Source organism: Procambarus clarkii, chromosome 31 (genome assembly GCF_040958095.1).
Source record: "Procambarus clarkii isolate CNS0578487 chromosome 31, FALCON_Pclarkii_2.0, whole genome shotgun sequence".
NCBI lineage: Eukaryota > Metazoa > Arthropoda > Malacostraca > Decapoda > Cambaridae > Procambarus > Procambarus clarkii.
This window is the reverse complement of record NC_091180.1, coordinates 6259303-6281759: the sequence shown is the minus strand read 5'-3', so window position 1 is coordinate 6281759 and position 22457 is coordinate 6259303. Positions and strand designations below refer to the sequence as shown.

At 50.3% G+C, this 22457-nt stretch overlaps 1 protein-coding gene across 1 annotated transcript in view; it reads right to left on the bottom strand.

Annotated features, from left to right (window-relative positions):
- The window catches only part of Ttd14 (TRPL translocation defect 14), a 330131-nt gene that overhangs the window by 281444 nt on the left and 26230 nt on the right, over positions 1–22457 (bottom strand). The gene's annotated exons all lie outside the window — the stretch shown is intronic.

The window sequence follows — 22457 nt, the reverse complement described above, 5'->3', positions numbered from 1 at the left end:
TGCACGGCTCCCGTGCCCACCCCTGCTGCAGCTGCTGCACGGCTCCCGTGCCCACCCCTGCTGCAGCTGCTGCACGGCTCCCGTGCCCACCCCTGCTGCAGCTGCTGCACGGCTCCCGTGCCCACCCCTGCTGCAGCTGCTGCACGGCTCCCGTGCCCACCCCTGCTGCAGCTGCTGCACGGCTCCCGTGCCCACCCCTGCTGCAGCTGCTGCACGGCTCCCGTGCCCACCCCTGCTGCAGCTGCTGCACGGCTCCCGTGCCCACCCCTGCTGCAGCTGCTGCACGGCTCCCGTGCCCACCCCTGCTGCAGCTGCTGCACGGCTCCCGTGCCCACCCCTGCTGCAGCTGCTGCACGGCTCCCGTGCCCACCCCTGCTGCAGCTGCTGCACGGCTCCCGTGCCCACCCCTGCTGCAGCTGCTGCACGGCTCCCGTGCCCACCCCTGCTGCAGCTGCTGCACGGCTCCCGTGCCCACCCCTGCTGCAGCTGCTGCACGGCTCCCGTGCCCACCCCTGCTGCAGCTGCTGCACGGCTCCCGTGCCCACCCCTGCTGCAGCTGCTGCACGGCTCCCGTGCCCACCCCTGCTGCACGGCTCCCGTGCCCACCCCTGCTGCACGGCTCCCGTGCCCACCCCTGCTGCAGCTGCTGCACGGCTCCCGTGCCCACCCCTGCTGCTGCACGGCTCCCGTGCCCACCCCTGCTGCAGCACGGCTCCCGTGCCCACCCCTGCTGCAGCTGCTGCACGGCTCCCGTGCCCACCCCTGCTGCTGCACGGCTCCCGTGCCCACCCCTGCTGCAGCTGCTGCACGGCTCCCGTGCCCACCCCTGCTGCAGCACGGCTCCCGTGCCCACCCCTGCTGCAGCTGCTGCACGGCTCCCGTGCCCACCCCTGCTGCTGCACGGCTCCCGTGCCCACCCCTACTGCTGCACGGCTCCCGTGCCCACCCCTGCTGCTGCACGGCTCCCGTGCCCACCCCTGCTGCTGCTGCTGCTGCACGGCTCCCGTGCCCACCCCTGCTGCAGCTGCTGCACGGCTCCCGTGTCCACCCCTGCTGCAGCTGCACGGCTCCCGTGCCCACCCCTGCTGCAGCTGCTGCACGGCTCCCGTGCCCACCCCTGCTGCAGCTGCACGGCTCCCGTGCCCACCCCTGCTGCAGCTGCACGGCTCCCGTGCCCACCCCTGCTGCAGCTGCTGCACGGCTCCCGTGCCCACCCCTGCTGCAGCTGCTGCACGGCTCCCGTGCCCACCCCTGCTGCTGTACGGCTCCCGTGCCCACCCCTGCTGCAGCTGCTGCACGGCTCCCGTGCCCACCCCTGCTGCAGCTGCACGGCTCCCGTGCCCACCCCTGCTGCAGCTGCACGGCTCCCGTGCCCACCCCTGCTGCTGCTGCACGGCTCCCGTGCCCACCCCTGCTACAGCTGCTGCACGGCTCCCGTGCCCACCCCTGCTACAGCTGCACGGCTCCCGTGCCCACCCCTGCTACAGCTGCACGGCTCCCGTGCCCACCCCTGCTACAGCTGCACGGCTCCCGTGCACACATCTCCTGAGCCCTCAGAATGAACTGGACGATCTGGAAAGCACGGAAAGCCCTGGGGCCAGATTCACGAAGCAGTTACGCAACCACTTACGAACCTGTACATCTTTTCTCAATCTTTGGCGGGGTTGTTTACAATTATTAAACAGTTAATGAGCTGCGAAGCACCAGGAGGCTGTGTATACCAACACCAGCAGTTGGTTGGGAAGTTTTTATGCTTGTAAACTGCTTAATAAATGTAACCCAACACGTCAAAGATTGAGGAAAGATGCACACTTAAGTACTTGCGTAACTGCTTTGTGAACCTGGCTCAACCATGGACAGAAAGATCTGGCAAGGCGGGAGAGATACATAATAATTTACACGCGGAAAATAGTAGAGGGGCTGGTCCCAAACCTGCACACAGAAATAACATCACATGAGACCAGAAGACATGGCAGGATGTGCAGAATACCCCCGTTGACCTGCACACAGAAATAACATCACATGAGACCAGAAGACATGGCAGGATGTGCAGAATACCCCCGTTGAAGAGCAGAGGTGCAACAGGTACTCTGAGAGAGAACTATCAACATCAGAGGCACCAACACCATCAACACTTCTCATACATCATGTATCACCACTTTTGTTTGTTACACTACACCGACCCTCTACTTCACTGGCATCCTCACCCATATACGATGGTTGTGGCACCACAGATCCTCAGCCATATATGATGGCTGTGGCACCACAGATCCTCACCCATATATGATGGCTGTGGCACCACAGATCCTCAGCCATATATGATGGCTGTGGCACCACAAATCCTCACCCATATATGATGGCTGTGGCACCACAGATCCTCAGCCATATATGATGGCTGTGGCACCACAGATCCTCACCCATATATGATGGCTGTGGCACCACAGATCCTGAGCCATATATGATGGTTGTGGCACCACAGATCCTCAGCCATATATGATGGCTGTGGCACCACAGATCCTGAGCCATATATGATGGTTGTGGCACCACAGATCCTCAGCCATATATGATGGCTGTGGCACCACAGATCCTCAGCCATATATGATGGCTGTGGCACCACAGATCCTCAGCCATGTATGATGGCTGTGGCACCACAGATCCTCAGCCATATATGATGGCTGTGGCACCACAGATCCTCAGCCATATATGATGGCTGTGGCACCACAGATCCTCAGCCATATATGATGGCTGTGGCACCACAGATCCTGAGCCATATATGATGGCTGTGGCACCACAGATCCTCAGCCATATATGATGGCTGTGGCACCACAGATCCTCAGCCATATATGATGGCTGTGGCACCACAGATCCTCAGCCATATATGATGGTTGTGGCACCACAGATCCTGAGCCATATACCATATATGATGGCTGTGGCACCACAGATCCACAGCCATATAGGATGGCTGTGGCACCACAGATCCTCAGCCATATATGATGGCTGTGGCACCACAGATCCTGGGCCATATACCATATATGATGGCTGTGGCACCACAGATCCTGGGCCATATACCATATATGATGGTTGTGGCACCACAGATCCTGGGCCATATACCATATATGATGGCTGTGGCACCACAGATCCTGGGCCATATACCATATATGATGGTTGTGGCACCACAGATCCTGGGCCATATACCATATATGATGGCTGTGGCACCACAGATCCTGGGCCATATACCATATATGATGGTTGTGGCACCACAGATCCTGAGCCATATACCATATATGATGGTTGTGGCACCCCAGATCCTGAGCCATATACCATATATGATGGTTGTGGCACCACAGATCCTGAGCCATATACCATATATGATGGTGGTGGCACCACAGATCCTGAGCCATATACCATATATGATGGTTGTGGCACCACAGATCCTGGGCCATATACCATATATGATGGTTGTGGCACCACAGATCCTGGGCCATATACCATATATGATGGCTGTGGCACCACAGATCCTGGGCCATATACCATATATGATGGTTGTGGCACCATAGATCCTGGGCCATATACCATATATGGCTGTGGCACCACAGATCCTGGGCCATATACCATATATGATGGTTGTGGCACCCCAGATCCTGAGCCATATACCATATATGATGGTTGTGGCACCCCAGATCCTGAGCCATATACCATATATGATGGTTGTGGCACCACAGATCCTGAGCCATATACCATATATGATGGTTGTGGCACCACAGATCCTGAGCCATATACCATATATGATGGTTGTGGCACCCCAGATCCTGAGCCATATACCATATATGATGGTTGTGGCACCACAGATCCTCAGCCATATATGATGGCTGTGGCACCACAGATCCTGAGCCATATACGATGGTTGTGGCACCACAGATCCTGGGCCATATACCATATATGATGGTTGTGGCACCCCAGATCCTCAGCCATATATGATGGCTGTGGCACCACAGATCCTGAGCCATATATGATGGTTGTGGCACCACAGATCCTGAGCCATATACCATATATGATGGTTGTGGCACCCAAGATCCTGAGCCATATACCATATATGATGGTTGTGGCACCACAGATCCTGAGCCATATACCATATATGATGGTTGTGGCACCACAGATCCTGAACCATATACCATATATGATGGTTGTGGCACCCCAGATCCTGAGCCATATACCATATATGATGGTTGTGGCACCACAGATCCTGAGCCATATACCATATATGATGGTTGTGGCACCACAGATCCTGGGCCATATACCATATATGATGGTTGTGGCACCACAGATCCTGGGCCATATACCATATATGATGGCTGTGGCACCACAGATCCTGGGCCATATACCATATATGATGGTTGTGGCACCACAGATCCTGGGCCATATACCATATATGATGGCTGTGGCACCAGAGACGACACCAGGCTGACACAGTAGGTGGACACCCCAGATGACCTCTGACACCTGACCCATGGTGGAGACTATGGTGAAGCTTCTCGCTGCTCGCGTGTCCTCACCTCTTAAGTGTCTTAACTTCAACTGATAAATACACGAGTGTTTGTTTTTTCTTTATTTGCTTGATAATTATATTTTATGTTAATTAATGAGGACAAACACTGTGTTACAAGGGTCAGCCTCACAAACACTGTGTTACAAGGGTCAGCCTCACAAACACTGTGTTACAAGGGTCAGCCTCACAAACACTGTGTTACAAGGGTCAGCCTCACAAACACTGTGTTACAAGGGTCAGCCTCACAAACACAGTGTTACAAGGGTCAGCCTCACAAACACAGTGTTACAAGGGTCAGCCTCACAAACACAGTGTTACAAGGGTCAGCCTCACAAACACAGTGTTACAAGGGTCAGCCTCACAAACACAGTGTTACAAGGGTCAGCCTCACAAACACTGTTACAAGGGTCAGCCTCACAAACACAGTGTTACAAGGGTCAGCCTCACAAACACAGTGTTACAAGGGTCAGCCTCACAAACACAGTGTTACAAGGGTCAGCCTCACAAACACAGTGTTACAAGGGTCAGCCTCACAAACACTGTGTTACAAGGGTCAGCCTCACAAACACTGTGTTACAAGGGTCAGCCTCACAAACACAGTGTTACAAGGGTCAGCCTCACAAACACAGTGTTACAAGGGTCAGCCTCACAAACACAGTGTTACAAGGGTCAGCCTCACAAACACAGTGTTACAAGGGTCAGCCTCACAAACACTGTTACAAGGGTCAGCCTCACAAACACAGTGTTACAAGGGTCAGCCTCACAAACACAGTGTTACAAGGGTCAGCCTCACAAACACAGTGTTACAAGGGTCAGCCTCACAAACACTGTTACAAGGGTCAGCCTCACAAACACAGTGTTACAAGGGTCAGCCTCACAAACACAGTGTTACAAGGGTCAGCCTCACAAACACAGTGTTACAAGGGTCAGCCTCACAAACACTGTGTTACAAGGGTCAGCCTCACAAACACTGTGTTACAAGGGTCAGCCTCACAAACACTGTGTTACAAGGGTCAGCCTCACAAACACTGTGTTACAAGGGTCAGCCTCACAAGGGTCAGCCTCACAAACACTGTGTTAGAAGGGTCAGCCTCACAAACACTGTTACAAGGGTCAGCCTCACAAACACTGTGTTAGAAGGGTCAGCCTCACAAACACTGTTACAAGGGTCAGCCTCACAAACACTGTGTTAGAAGGGTCAGCCTCACAAACACTGTTACAAGGGTCAGCCTCACAAACACTGTGTTACAAGGGTCAGCCTCACAAACACTGTTACAAGGGTCAGCCTCACAAACACTGTGTTACAAGGGTCAGCCTCACAAACACAGTGTTACAAGGGTCAGCCTCACAAACACTGTTACAAGGGTCAGCCTCACAAACACAGTGTTACAAGGGTCAGCCTCACAAACACTGTGTTACAAGGGTCAGCCTCACAAACACAGTGTTACAAGGGTCAGCCTCACAAACACTGTGTTACAAGGGTCAGCCTCACAAACACAGTGTTACAAGGGTCAGCCTCACAAACACTGTGTTACAAGGGTCAGCCTCACAAACACTGTGTTACAAGGGTCAGCCTCACAAACACTGTGTTACAAGGGTCAGCCTCACAAACACTGTTACAAGGGTCAGCCTCACAAACACAGTGTTACAAGGGTCAGCCTCACAAACACTGTGTTAGAAGGGTCAGCCTCACAAACACTGTTACAAGGGTCAGCCTCACAAACACTGTGTTACAAGGGTCAGCCTCACAAACACAGTGTTACAAGGGTCAGCCTCACAAACACTGTTACAAGGGTCAGCCTCACAAACACAGTGTTACAAGGGTCAGCCTCACAAGGGTCAGCCTCACAAACACTGTGTTACAAGGGTCAGCCTCACAAACACTGTTACAAGGGTCAGCCTCACAAACACTGTTACAAGGGTCAGCCTCACAAACACAGTGTTACAAGGGTCAGCCTCACAAGGGTCAGCCTCACAAACACTGTGTTACAAGGGTCAGCCTCACAAACACAGTGTTACAAGGGTCAGCCTCACAAACACTGTGTTACAAGGGTCAGCCTCACAAACACTGTGTTACAAGGGTCAGCCTCACAAACACTGTTACAAGGGTCAGCCTCACAAGGGTCAGCCTCACAAACACAGTGTTACAAGGGTCAGCCTCACAAACACAGTGTTACAAGGGTCAGCCTCACAAACACTGTTACAAGGGTCAGCCTCACAAACACAGTGTTACAAGGGTCAGCCTCACAAACACAGTGTTACAAGGGTCAGCCTCACAAACACAGTGTTACAAGGGTCAGCCTCACAAACACTGTTACAAGGGTCAGCCTCACAAACACTGTGTTACAAGGGTCAGCCTCACAAACACTGTGTTACAAGGGTCAGCCTCACAAACACAGTGTTACAAGGGTCAGCCTCACAAACACAGTGTTACAAGGGTCAGCCTCACAAACACAGTGTTACAAGGGTCAGCCTCACAAACACAGTGTTACAAGGGTCAGCCTCACAAACACTGTTACAAGGGTCAGCCTCACAAACACAGTGTTACAAGGGTCAGCCTCACAAACACAGTGTTACAAGGGTCAGCCTCACAAACACAGTGTTACAAGGGTCAGCCTCACAAACACTGTTACAAGGGTCAGCCTCACAAACACAGTGTTACAAGGGTCAGCCTCACAAACACAGTGTTACAAGGGTCAGCCTCACAAACACAGTGTTACAAGGGTCAGCCTCACAAACACTGTGTTACAAGGGTCAGCCTCACAAACACTGTGTTACAAGGGTCAGCCTCACAAACACTGTGTTACAAGGGTCAGCCTCACAAACACTGTGTTACAAGGGTCAGCCTCACAAGGGTCAGCCTCACAAACACTGTGTTAGAAGGGTCAGCCTCACAAACACTGTTACAAGGGTCAGCCTCACAAACACTGTGTTAGAAGGGTCAGCCTCACAAACACTGTTACAAGGGTCAGCCTCACAAACACTGTGTTAGAAGGGTCAGCCTCACAAACACTGTTACAAGGGTCAGCCTCACAAACACTGTGTTACAAGGGTCAGCCTCACAAACACTGTTACAAGGGTCAGCCTCACAAACACTGTGTTACAAGGGTCAGCCTCACAAACACAGTGTTACAAGGGTCAGCCTCACAAACACTGTTACAAGGGTCAGCCTCACAAACACAGTGTTACAAGGGTCAGCCTCACAAACACTGTGTTACAAGGGTCAGCCTCACAAACACAGTGTTACAAGGGTCAGCCTCACAAACACTGTGTTACAAGGGTCAGCCTCACAAACACAGTGTTACAAGGGTCAGCCTCACAAACACTGTGTTACAAGGGTCAGCCTCACAAACACTGTGTTACAAGGGTCAGCCTCACAAACACTGTGTTACAAGGGTCAGCCTCACAAACACTGTTACAAGGGTCAGCCTCACAAACACAGTGTTACAAGGGTCAGCCTCACAAACACTGTGTTAGAAGGGTCAGCCTCACAAACACTGTTACAAGGGTCAGCCTCACAAACACTGTGTTACAAGGGTCAGCCTCACAAACACAGTGTTACAAGGGTCAGCCTCACAAACACTGTTACAAGGGTCAGCCTCACAAACACAGTGTTACAAGGGTCAGCCTCACAAGGGTCAGCCTCACAAACACTGTGTTACAAGGGTCAGCCTCACAAACACTGTTACAAGGGTCAGCCTCACAAACACTGTTACAAGGGTCAGCCTCACAAACACAGTGTTACAAGGGTCAGCCTCACAAGGGTCAGCCTCACAAACACTGTGTTACAAGGGTCAGCCTCACAAACACAGTGTTACAAGGGTCAGCCTCACAAACACTGTGTTACAAGGGTCAGCCTCACAAACACTGTGTTACAAGGGTCAGCCTCACAAACACTGTTACAAGGGTCAGCCTCACAAGGGTCAGCCTCACAAACACAGTGTTACAAGGGTCAGCCTCACAAACACAGTGTTACAAGGGTCAGCCTCACAAACACTGTTACAAGGGTCAGCCTCACAAACACTGTTACAAGGGTCAGCCTCACAAACACTGTTACAAGGGTCAGCCTCACAAGGGTCAGCCTCACAAACAGTGTTACAAGGGTCAGCCTCACAAACACTGTGTTACAAGGGTCAGCCTCACAAACACTGTGTTACAAGGGTCAGCCTCACAAACACTGTGTTACAAGGGTCAGCCTCACAAACACTGTTACAAGGGTCAGCCTCACAAACACAGTGTTACAAGGGTCAGCCTCACAAACACAGTGTTACAAGGGTCAGCCTCACAAACACAGTGTTACAAGGGTCAGCCTCACAAACACAGTGTTACAAGGGTCAGCCTCACAAACACTGAGTGTTACAAGGCTCGGTGCCTGCGGCCGCCCCCACCGGACACAACCAGCTGGCCGGACACAACCAGCTGGCCGGACACAACCAGCTGGCCGGACACAACCAGCAGGCCGGACACAACCAGCTGGCCGGACACAACCAGCTGGCCGGACACAACCAGCTGGCCGGACACAACCAGCTGGCCGGACACAACCAGCTGGCCGGACACAACCAGCTGGCCGGACACAACCAGCAGGCCGGACACAACCAGCTGGCCGGACACAACCAGCTGGCCGGACACAACCAGCTGGCCGGACACAACCAGCTGGCCGGACACAACCAGCAGGCCGGACACAACCAGCAGGCCGGACACAACCAGCTGGCCGGACACAACCAGCTGGCCGGACACAACCAGCAGGCCGGACACAACCAGCTGGCCGGACACAACCACTGCCCACCCCTGTGCCGGGGTCTTGGCAGTGATGCACACTGGCACTTCCTGGGGAGAGGTGGGGAGGGGGGGGGACTTTACCTCTGGCACCCTCAACCCCCAGAATCACTTTTGGCACACCCCCTTAACCCATTCTCTGGCACCCTCCGTCTGCTGGCCTACCCTCCTCTTAACCCCCACCCCTCCCTTTCTCCCTCCCTCGCTCCCTCCTGGCCTACCTACCTGTGCCCCCCCCCCCACACGTGTGGTTACCTTGTGGCAATTCCGAGGAGCAAAGCTCCCGCGCCTCCTGGTTGATCAGGTATCCGTAGGAGATGTTTATCCAGTTCTCTCTTGAACACTGCGAGGGGTTGGCCAGTTATGCCCCTTATGTGTAGTGGAAGCGTGCTGAACAGTCTCGGGCCTCTGATGTTGATAGAGTTCTCTCTCAGAGTACCTGTTGCACCTCTGCTCTTTAACGGGGGTATTCTGCACATCCTGCCATGTCTTCTGGTCTCATGTGATGTTATTTCTGTGTGCAGGTTTGGGACCAGCCCCTCAATTATTTTCCAAGTGTAAATTATTATGTATCTCTCCCGCCTGCGCTCAAGGGAGTACAGATTTAGGCTCTTTAGTCGGTCCCAATAGTTTAGATGTTTTACTGAGTGGATTTTAGCAGTAAAGGATCTCTGCACGCTCTCCAGGTCAGCAATTTCTCCAGCTTTGAAAGGGGCTGTCATTGTGCAGCAGTACTCCACTCTAGAGAGCACAAGCGTTTTGAAAAGTATCATCATCGGTATAGCATCGGAGCCGGTCGGCCGAGCGGACAGCACGCTGGACTTGTGATCCTGTGGTCCTGGGTTCGATCCCAGGCGCCGGCGAGAAACATTGGGCAGAGTTTCTTTCACCCTATGCCCCTGTTACCTAGCAGTAAAATAGGTACCTGGGTGTTAGTCAGCTGTCACGGGCTGCTTCCTGGGGGTGGAGACCTGGTCGAGGACCGGGCCGCGGAGACACTAAAAAGCCCCGAAATCATCTCAAGATAACCTCAAGATCTCAAGAATCTGCAAAGGATGATACAGTGCTATAGGTTGTGTTATTGTCTATGTCCGATATGAGGATGATAAAAAGTACTGGAGCAAGCACAGTACCCTGGGGGACTGAGCTCTCCATGGTTGATGGGCTGGATTTTATTTTGTTGACTATTACACATTGGGTTCTGTTAGTCAGGAAATTGTAGATCCATCTGCCTATTTTCCCGGCAATTCCTTTTGAACGCATTTTATGTGCAATAACACCATGGTCACATTTATCAAAAGCTTTTGCGAAATCTGTGTAAATTACATCAGCGTTTTGTTTGTCTTCCATAGCATCAAATGCCATATCATAGTGGTCCAGCAACTGCGACAGGCAAGAGCGCCCTGTTCTGAAACCATGTTGTCCGGGGTTATGGAGATGCTGTGATTCCATGTATTTTGTGATCTTACTTCTTAGCACTCTCTCAAAAATTTTTATGATGTGCGATGTTAGTGTTATCGGTCTGTAATTTTTTGCCTCTGCCTTATTTCCTCCTTTATGGAGTGGTGCTATCTCTGCTGTTTTTAGTATGTCAGGGATAACGCCAGTATCTAGGCTTTGTCTCCACAGAATGTGAAGGGCCTGCGATAGTCGTTTTTTACAGTTCTTGATGAATATGGAGTTCCAAGAATCCGGGCCTGGTGCAAAGTGCATAGGCATACTGTTTATGGCTTCTTCAAAATCTAATGGGGGATAAAGTTCATAAATGGCCTTCTAATAGAGTAGAATTCAATACTTGGAGCATTTATGGAAACCCGTATGAAAGATCACATGGATAGTGAGATCTATCTGGATTCCAAATTATATTGTATAGAAAGGTTTTACAGTGTGTGTGTATAATACATGAGCGTTTTGCTTGTGTAAGGTCATGTCACAGTGGTCTAACACTGTGTAGTCTCCGTGGTGTAGTGGTAAGACACTCGCCTGGCGTTCCGCGAGCGCTATGTCATGGGTTCGTATCCTGGCCGGGGAGGATTTACTGGGCGCAATTCCTTAACTGTAGCCTCTGTTTAACGCAACAGTAAAATGTGTACTTGGATGAAAAAACGGTTCTTCGCGGCGGGGATCGTATTCCAGGGACCATAGGATTAAGGACTTGCCCGAAACGCTACGCGTACTAGTGGCTGTACAAGAATGTAACAACTCTTGTATATATCTCAAAAAAAAAAAAAAAAAAAAAAAAAAAAAAACAGTTGTGAGAGGCAGGGGCGCCCTGGTCTCAACCCGTCTTGTCCCAGACTGTGTACATGCTGGGATTCCATATGATTTATAATCTTACTTCTTAGCACTCTTTCGAAGATTTTTATGATGTGTGAAGTTAGTTATTGGTGTTGAATGTTTGCATCTGCTGTACTACCTCCTGTGTGAAGTGGCGCACTCTCCGGTGTTAGAAGTGTGTCAGGGAAGACGCGCACTCTCCTGTGTTAGAAGTGTGTCAGGGAAGACGCGCACTCTCCTGTGTTAGAAGTGTGTCAGGGAAGACGCGCACTCTCCTGTGTTAGAAGTGTGTCAGGGAAGACGCGCACTCTCCTGTGTTAGAAGTGTGTCAGGGAAGACGCGCACTCTCCTGTGTTAGAAGTGTGTCAGGGAAGACGCCAGTATCTAGGCTCCGTCACCAAGAGATGTTTTAGGGCCTGTGATAGTGGTTTTTGCTCTTCTTGGTGAACATAGAATTCGACTTGAGGTTGGCCTGGTGTTGGGTGCAGAAGTAATGGACTAAACAAACAATGGTCAGCTCCAACAATGGGAGCTGCCTCAGCCTGGCTTGTGAACACTCCGGGGACACTGCCGCTCGCTACGTCCCAGGTTTCCTTAACGTAACGGGGGCATTACTTCCAAACTTGCCCAAAATATGCAATAAATGACGCTGGTTCGATTTCAAACAAACTTTTTTGACGAGTTGTACATGAAGAGTTTCATGTGGCCCAAGTCTCAGCATCGTAGCATCAATAGGAAGGGAGAAAGAAAATATTGAAGTGGGTGTCAAAAGTATTCCAAAATGGTCAAAAACGATTATCAAACACAAGTGTCAACTCATATCTATGACTCTCAGCTATCACAATACCATATATTAAAAAAAATATTATAATTAGCTTTATTAGAAAAAAATTAAGTTAAAAAAAAATTTGTTTTTGTTTTTTATCGGACGATTTGCATGAATGTTATAGAGGTGACTGCACATAAGCCTATCTGTAAGGGTGCCAATTTTGGAGATAACTGGTTGATGTCAACCTCAGCCACAGATGGCAGCACCTTAGACTTTATTATTTTCGTATTTATTTTCAATGTTTACAACTAACATAAACGTTTGAATAACTTTCATTTTTTATTCAATTTACATGAAACTTACACCATATATGCAAAGTGTGTCTCTCTAAAGCCCCAAGTTATCGTGTTTTCCTAAGTTCATTTCTTGATTTTATAATAGCAATAAACATGACATATTTGCATAATTTTTTTGGGGGGGAACTTTAAATATTTGTATTAGGAAAACCAAAGATGTTTTGGAAAGTCCATAAGTTAGGAACCTAACGTGTCAGAAGTGTCATAGAATGATTATATCTGAAAAGTGTCTTTTTTATTCACACTTTAAAATGTGTAAAATTCGTTGAAAAAATATATATATATATATCTCGCTTTCTATTTACACTGCAGTACTGAAAATTGGAACAATTGCAGCACTTTTCATATACAACAAGTCAAAACATATTGTTTAACGTGTCTGTAAACAAATAATATATAAATGTTTATTTAGGTAAGGTACATACATACAAGAGATTTTACAAAGAGTGATGGATATATAGACAGGGCTAGTACATACAATGCCTAAACCCACTATTACGCAAAGCGTTTCGGGCATGTACGCGTGCCCCGTTTTCTGTAGCCTTGTCACCGGGGCGTTCATTGCCACGTTCAGTCTTGTAGGACTGTGCACCAATTTTGGTGCGTTTTTGCTTTGAGAGCAACAGCCTCCTGGTGATTACTTACCGATACTCTCGTTATATTTATATATCTCTTGCTAACTTTGTTGCAGCTCTTCCTGTCTTCGTGTGACCAATGTTCTCAGTACCTCCGCCACCCTCTCCTCCTCCTCACTCTTGCTCCTTGACACTGTACTCGCCTAGTTGTGCTGGCAGGGATTGAGCTTTGGCTCTTTGGTCCCGCCTCTCAACGGCATTCTTGAGTGAGTGACAGAGTGAGGAAGGGAAGGGAAGGGAAGGAGGGAAGGGAGGGAAGAGAGGGAAGGGAGGGTAGGGAGGGAAGAGAGTGAGGGAAGAGAGTGAAGGAAGAGAGGGAAGGGAGGGTAGGGAGGGAAGAGAGTGAGGGAAGAGAGGGAGTGCCGTCACCAGAGTCAGGTATGCTAGTGACGTCAGGTGTAGTACTGACCTCAAGCGTCGTGGAGCGTGTCAGGTGTTTTGACTGGTACTTCCACCTCCCTTTAAGTCTGGTGGACGCGGTCAAATGTAGCATAACTAAGCATTATTGATCATATGTGGGCGAGCTCAATCGATTACGCTATTGTTAATACCACCAATCACCGCTCGCTTTGACGGACAAGGACCAGTTAGCGCGCACCGTCGCCACGACACCCTCAGTTACCTACGTCATGGTGGCCAGGGACCAATCACGGTACGTCATGGCGGCCAGGGACCAATCACGGTACGTCATGGCGGCCAGGGACCAATCACGGTACGTCATGGCGGCCAGGGACCAATCACGGTACGTCATGGCGGCCAGGGACCAATCACGGTACGTCATGGCGGCCAGGGACCAATCACGGTACGTCAGGGTGGTCAGGGACCAATCACGGTACGTCAGGGTGGTCAGGGACCAATCATGGTACGTCAGGGTGGCCAGGGACCAATCACGGTACGTCATGGTGGCCAGGGACCAATCACGGTACGTCAGGGTGGCCAGGGACCAATCACGGTACGTCAGGGTGGCCAGGGAACAATCACAATACGTCATGGCGGCCAGGGACCAATCACGGTACGTCATGGCGGCCAGGGACCAATCATGGTACGTCAGGGTGGCCAGGGACCAATCATGGTACGTCAGGGTGGCCAGGGACCAATCATGGTACGTCAGGGTGGCCAGGGACCAATCATGGTACGTCAGGGTGGCCAGGGACCAATCATGGTACGTCAGGGTGGCCAGGGACCAATCATGGTACGTCAGGTTGGCCAGGGACCAATCATGGTACGTCAGGTTGGCCAGGGACCAATCATGGTACGTCAGGTTGGCCAGGGACCAATCACGGTACGTCAGGGTGGCCAGGGACCAATCATGGTACGTCAGGTTGGCCAGGGACCAATCATGGTACGTCAGGGTGGCCAGGGCCCAATCATGGTACGTCAGGGTGGCCAGGGACCAATCACGGTACGTCAGGGTGGCCAGGGACCAATCATGGTACGTCAGGGTAGCCAGGGACCAATCATGGTACGTCAGGGCGGCCAGGGACCAATCATGGTACGTCAGGGCGGCCAGGGACCAATCATGGTACGTCAGGGCGGCCAGGGACCAATCATGGTACGTCAGGGCGGCCAGGGACCAATCATGGTACGTCAGGGCGGCCAGGGACCAATCATGGTACGTCAGGGCGGCCAGGGACCAATCATGGTACGTCAGGGCGGCCAGGGACCAATCATGGTACGTCAGGGTGGCCAGGGACCAATCATGGTACGTCAGGGCGGCCAGGGACCAATCATGGTACGTCAGGGTGGCCAGGGACCAATTATGGTACGTCAGGGTGGCCAGGGACCAATCATGGTACGTCAGGGCGGCCAGGGACCAATCACGGTACGTCAGGGCGGCCAGGGACCAATCACGGTACGTCAGGGTGGCCTGAACACAGAATTATCATCACACAAGACCAGAATACCCCCGTTGAAGAGCAGAGGTACAACAGGTACTCTGAGAGAGAACTATCAACATAAGTTATCCGTGTGTAAATTATTATGTAGTATCATAATCATTTAACAACCAGGTAACAATTCACTGCTGGGTCAACAGAGGCTATAGTTAAGGATTGGTGCCCAGTCAATCCTCCCCGGCCAGGATACGAACCCAGGCCACTTGGACTGTTTAAAATGTATCAAGTTAAAAATGCATTAAAAGGCCTGGGCAATGCGACATAATACAATGGTAAATAATGGGCCCCTAACACAGTGAGGGGGGCCCCCCTCACACAGTGAGATGGGCCCCCCCTCACAAAGTGAGATGGGCCCCCCTCACACAGTGAGATGGGCCCCCCCCCTCACACAGTGAGATGGGCCTCCCCCTCACACACAGTGAGATGGGCCTCCCCCTCACACACAGTGAGATGGGCCTCCCCCTCACACACAGTGAGATGGGCCTCCCCCTCACACACAGTGAGATGGGCCTCCCCCTCACACACAGTGAGATGGGCCTCCCCCTCACACACAGTGAGATGGGCCCCCCTCACACACAGTGAGATGGGCCTCCCCCTCACACACAGTGAGATGGGCCTCCCCCTCACACACAGTGAGATGGGCCCCTCACACAGTGAGATGGGCCCCCCCTCACACAGTGAGATGGGCCTCCCCCTCACACAGTGAGATGGGCCTCCCCCTCACACAGTGAGATGGGCCTCCCCCTCACACAGTGAGATGGGCCTCCCCCTCACACAGTGAGATGGGCCTCCCCCTCACACAGTGAGATGGGCCTCCCCCTCACACAGTGAGATGGGCCTCCCCCTCACACAGTGAGATGGGCCTCCCCCTCACACAGTGAGATGGGCCTCCCCCTCACACAGTGAGATGGGCCTCCCCCTCACACAGTGAGATGGGCCTCCCCCTCACACAGTGAGATGGGCCTCCCCCTCACACAGTGAGATGGGCCTCCCCCTCACACAGTGAGATGGGCCTCCCCCTCACACAGTGAGATGGGCCTCCCCCTCACACAGTGAGATGGGCCTCCCCCTCACACAGTGAGATGGGCCTCCCCCTCACACAGTGAGATGGGCCTCCCCCTCACACAGTGAGATGGGCCTCCCCCTCACACAGTGAGATGGGCCTCCCCCTCACACAGTGAGATGGGCCTCCCCCTCACACAGTGAGATGGGCCCCCCTCACACAGTGAGATGGGCCTCCCCCTCACACAGTGAGATGGGCCCCCCTCACACAGTGAGATGGGCCCCCCTCACACAGTGAGATGGGCCCCCCTCACACAGTGAGATGGGCCCCCCCTCACACAGTGAGATGGGCCCCCCCTCACACAGTGAGAAGGGCCCCCCCTCACACAGTGAGATGGGCCCCCCTCACACAGTGAGATGGGCCCCCTCACACAGTGAGATGGGCCCCCCTCACACAGTGAGATGGGCCCCCCTCACACAGTGAGATGGGCCCCCCCTCACACACTGAGATGGCCCCCCCCCCTCACACACTGAGATGGGCCCCCCCTCACACAGTGAGATGCCCCCCCCCCCTCACACAGTGAGGTGGGCCCTCACCAGCACCCCCCCCCCCCCCCTCGTGGGACGCACGGTCGCCCCCTCAACAAAACGCGCGGGAAAACACAGTTATAATATAAACATTTACTAAAGCCCAATCTAACATACCTACAAACCACAAATGAAACATGAAAATTAACAAAAAACAAACTGGTATTTTAACTTAAATTAAGAGAAACATTTAGATTACTAACAACAAAAGGTAAACTTTATATAACTTTGTGCCCCCAGGAGTCACATGGGACAAGCCCATGACATCACCCTAACAAGAGAAGTGCTGAATAAAAACACCTGTATAATAGACAAAACCCAAGATGTAAGAAGATTACAAATTCTTGAAGCAATCCACATAAGAATAGAACAACCTAACATGAACACCCAAATCACGGAACTATTTACTCTACCCACCATGAGAGTAAGGACAAGACCGGAACATAACGATGCCATCACACAAGACACTGCTCTACATAATAGGCCTATTACACCTGATTAATCTTTGTATGTGCTTCGTCCCCTATTTATCCCCTTGCCTTTTCCTTTATTCTACTTGTTTTCTCACCTGACCTCGTACTGGTGCAAATCTAACGAGATCTGTAATTTCTTATCACTTGAGAATGAACCATGTAGGTTCGAAATGTTATGCAATTGTATAATAAGTGTAATACATTCTATAGTAATTCACTTTTTTCTTCACCTTGAAAAACAAACATTCATATACATATACACATACACTCATTTTTTTTCTAATTATAGGGGGAAGGATTTCTGGTCAGTATTTCATCATCTGGGAATTATGTACTGCGGGGCGGGGTTTCCATCTAGTAAATCGAGGCTCTAGGGCCACCAGCTGTGGGAGCGGGGCGTCTCGTCTTGGAGTAATCTTTCTAACACTGGGTCCTCTAACATTTCCATGGTTGAGGGCCCAGCACCAAGCCACATCCTGATGGCTTGGTGCTGTAATCTGATATTTAGTGGCTGTATGTTCAAGAGCTCATGGAGCTCCTGGACTGTCTGATCATATGGTGGACGGTGTTTTGCTGCTCTCCTTAGCGCCTTATTTTGTACTGCTTGCAGTTTCTGCATGTTAGTTTTCTTTATGGTGTGTAGTGGTACTGGGGGATACTCTAGATGCGGCCGAACTAGAGCCTTATATAGGTGGATCTGAATGTTAGTACTGAGGCTTCGGAATCTCCTCAATTTTCCCAAGGCTGCTTTGGCTTTATCACGAGTCCCAGTATTCTGCCTACCTCCGCATATTGGATCGGATGGTTGTCAAGGATGATGTGGTCCAGGTTTCTTTTCGCAATGTGTATTATCTGAAACTTTTGTTTATTTTGTTTGTTTGTACTAATTTTCCATTGCTTCTCAAAGTTGTTTATGAGTTCAATTGCTGCGTCGGTCTTGTCGGCTAATGGTGGCTTTGATGGACCGGTTGACCCAAATAATATGCCGGTTGGCATATTATTTGGGTGACGTCGTCAGCGTATGTGATGTATTTATTCTCCATGTTGGGGTTGGGGTAGGTCAGCTACCCCAACTATATTTTGAATAGAATGGGAGAGAGGCAGCTTCCTTGTGGTACTCCACTTTTCAGTTCTATTAAGTCACCCAAGTAGCTGCCGACATTAAGCCTAGCAGGCCTGTGTGCCACAGTTTGTCAAAGACTATCGAAACGTCTCTAAGCACTATATTACACTGATCTTTTTTCGACACTGCGTTGGCTATATGCTCGTAGATCAGAACTATAGCTGTATGGGCCCCTCTGCGGTGTCTAAACCCATGCTGCCTGGTGTTATACTTCTCTTCCATGTACTTCACAAGTCTCCGATTGATTATTTTTTCGAATATTTTGCCTGGTACTTCGAGGAGGGAAATTGGCCTGTAGTTTTCAGTTTGGGTTGGGGGTTTACCTGGCTTGGGGATTAATCTGATTGTGGCATTCTTGAAGTATGTGGGAAATAGTCCAGATGCAAGAGCTGCATTTACTATACACGTGTATTGATGGAGTGCAATCACTGATAGGTTGGATAATACCAACTTATTTATCTTGCTGTTGCCCGGCGCCTTGTTCTTGGATCCCATAATTATTTTATGGACCTCTGCAATAGTTATGTGTTTCATAAAGTGGCATTCATTGCGAATGTTGTTAAGGTCTACTGTTTGTGTCAGGAGTAGTGCTTCAGCTGTTATCGACTAGAGTTGTAATTTCCCTTTCATTAATGGGGCAAAAGCTTAAATTTTCTTCCGGGTTCATCCTGAATATTCTTTCCCAGAAATTCCTGTTCTTGTTCTCTCTCCTCAGTTTATTTCCTGAGGCATTTATGATGTTGGGTGTTTCCTCAGATGAGTTTCCCATCAGGGTTTTTACTTTTTTCCAGAACTTTCCCGGGTTTCTGTAGTCGACTTGGATTTTGCTTATTAGGTCATCCCATTTTTTGGTGTACTCTGTTTTGCATAGATCTTGCAGCTCATCTTGTAGTTCCCTTTGTAGTCTTTTGTGCTCGTCCATCTACCCACTTTGTGTTAGGAGTTGTAGAAGGTTGTTATACCTTGTTTGCAGTGTCCTGAGCGCCTCAGTGGCTGGGGGGTGTGGGAGCGTTATATGGTGAGCTACGGGGATATGATCGTTCATGCATTTTTCTATGGTGTTAATCCATGTATTTAACTCAGTGTTTATGCATGATGTTTCCTTTCCATTAAAGTGTGATATTGATTTCCTGTGCACTTCTTCTGAATGCCTCCCAGTCAGTTTTAATGTATTGAAGTCTTGGTGGTGAGGGTTTCTGAATAGGGTTAGTTAATAGCGTCATTATTATTGGTAGGTGGTCGCTTGTGCTCACAGGGCGCCTTTCTATGTGGGTGTTTAGGAAGTGGTGGTTGTTTTGACAATATTATGTCTGGTTTACCACTGTGGCCTTGTCTGACGTAAGTTGGGAAGTCTGGGCCCTGGTGGGCTAGATTTCCGTTCCTTATCATACTGTGGATGACTTCTGCTTGGTTGTTTCTTCCGTGTCCCAGTGTTCTGTACTTGGCGTTCAGATCTCGCAGCAAGTAGGCAGGTCTGTTCCTTCTGGTGAGTTTCATGATGTCGGCATGGGGGAAAGTAAGGTCGTCTTGGTGCTCGGTAACACGTTCCTATGAAGATTATACCTTTCGTGGTTTGGAGTTCAATTGCCAGGAAGTTTTCTTCAAAGTTATCTAAAATTTTGTGTTGAATATTTCTTTTCACAGCAATTGCTGCTCCATCGTTGGCCTGATCAGCTGTTGACCTGTTAAGTTTTGTAATTGAAGATCTTGATCTTCTCACTTTCCTTTTTCCCCATGGCTATTAATGAGTATTATATCTGGGTCTATTTCTCTGTACAAGTTGCTGAGTTCCAATGCTCTGTGCGGAGTCCAGCTTAGAACAATGTGTTGAATTATTGTTAATGACTGGATGGCTATGTTGAAACTGATGTTTCAACTTCCACTCGTGGATTGTTTGAGATCGATGTGTGTCCGTGGCGCATTGCGTTAAACTTATTGCTGCTTACCTGCTGAATGGTTGTGGGGTTTTGGTTGAAAGAATGCGACATTATATGGTTGTAGACGTCACTCGTATTGACACTGGGAATGATGTGTTAGAACCTGATGAGCTGAGTTTGTATACGTTCTTGGGGGGTCTTGAGGTTGTGTTTCTTGAGAAAAATTCGATATTGTTTAGGGCCTCTACCGAGTCCTGGGTGACTGTGAGTGTGCAGCATTGTCTGTGGGTGTGCGGTAAGCATTGATGCCCATTGTGTCCCTGATCCTGTGCACCCTGTGGAGCTTGTATGTTTGTTTGTTTGTTTGTTTGTTTGTTTATGGGCCCCCTTCACAGGTCATTAGTGATGGTTGCTTGTGTTGTTTCATCTTTCTCTGACTCATTGACGGTTAGGTTATCTTGAGATGATTTCGGGGCTTAGTGTCCCCACGGCCTGGTCCTCGACCAGGCCTCCACCCTCCCAGGAAGCAGCCCGTGACAGCTGACTAGCACCCATTTTACTGCTAGGTAACAGGTCCATCAGAGTGAAAGAAATTCTGCCCATTGTTTCTCGCCGGGGCCCGGGATCGAACCCGGGACCACAGAATCACACGTCCAGTGTTCTGTCCCTCAGCCACCGGCTTCTGCAGTCGTGGGTACTGGCACTTGTTGGGGGTTAGTCTCAGTTGGGGGAGTGCTGATTATATTGCTGTCCACCAGGGCTTTTATGATGTTAAGGGAGGAAGGATTGTCTGGGAATTCCATTTCTGGGAGACCATTCCTCCTCTACGTTTCTTTAATCACGGATCAAAATGACCCTGGACTTGCTAAGTTTTCTAAGTGAGCAAAGATCATACTGCTCAGGATCTTTGTTGGTAGGTCACCAATTACCTGTGAGGTCGTATTTGCTGGATTGTGTGATACCTTATTTGACCAAGCATTAGTGGTAGTTATACCTACATAGGTATTATTGGCCATTGCAGTCTTTCTTGTTGTGGTTTCGGCCCATTTTTGTTTTTAGGATATTCTTCCTAGTGGAAGAGATTGATGCAGCGTGCGATGGGCCCCCCCCCCACAATTGAGACATTTGGGGTTTGCTTTATTTGTGCACTCTCTGAATGTGTGTCCCTGCTGGCCACACTCAGAACATCCTTTGACCTTTAGTTGACAATCTGCGGCTGTGTGGTCGTATTTATAGCATGTCCAACACGGGGTTATGGTATAGTAGTCTTCTTGCTCAAGGTTGTAGTTCTCCGTGCTCAGGTGGTGGTAGTGGCAATGGATACCTTGGCTGAGGCTTTTTGTACCATGGATACCTGCTTGATACCTACTTGATGGGGTTCTGGGAGTTGTTCTACTCCGCAAGCCCGGCCCGAGGCCAGGCTCGAATTGTGAGAGTTTGGTCCACCAGGCTGTTGCTTGGAGCGGCCCGTAGGGCCGCTCCAAGCAACATACCCACCACACATGTGGTGGGTATGTGGCTGTGGTGGCCACATACCCACCACAGCCCGGCAGATCCGGAACTTCTCTTAGAAAACAGTCCAGTTTTCTCTTGAAGATGTCCACGGTTGTTGCGGCAATATTTCTTATAGTCGCTGGGAGGACGCCCATTGAAGGAGATGGATATTTCTTCGAATCATACTTTCATCATGGCTGACAATCCCGGCATGAGAATTACTTCTCCTACCTTGGCCCTTCATTTCTTCGTTCTATGTCGAGTTTAATATTTTCAGGGGTATGGTTAGTAAGTGCTGCATCAAGTCTCTTCAGGACTATTGTCTTCCTGGCCGGCAGCTCTGGGGGATAATGACCTGAAAACGTTTATCCATCAATTTACGTATATTTTGTCCCTCGATGACCGTGTCAACATCTTCATCCTGGTAGCATAGTGCTATGGATGAGGAGTCCTTTGTGGGTATTAGTTTAGAAGATCGTGCCTTGAGAGAGGACAACAGATCGGCTAGTTCATTAGGTTTCTCATAACTTCCCCCCCCCCCATAAGGGGGTGGATAATTACTGTGTGGCCTCTCATTGTCTCAGTTCCTGTTCATTCTATCTTGTTCTCTTGCTTTCCCCTCCTAAGAATAAGCTCTTGGCTTGTA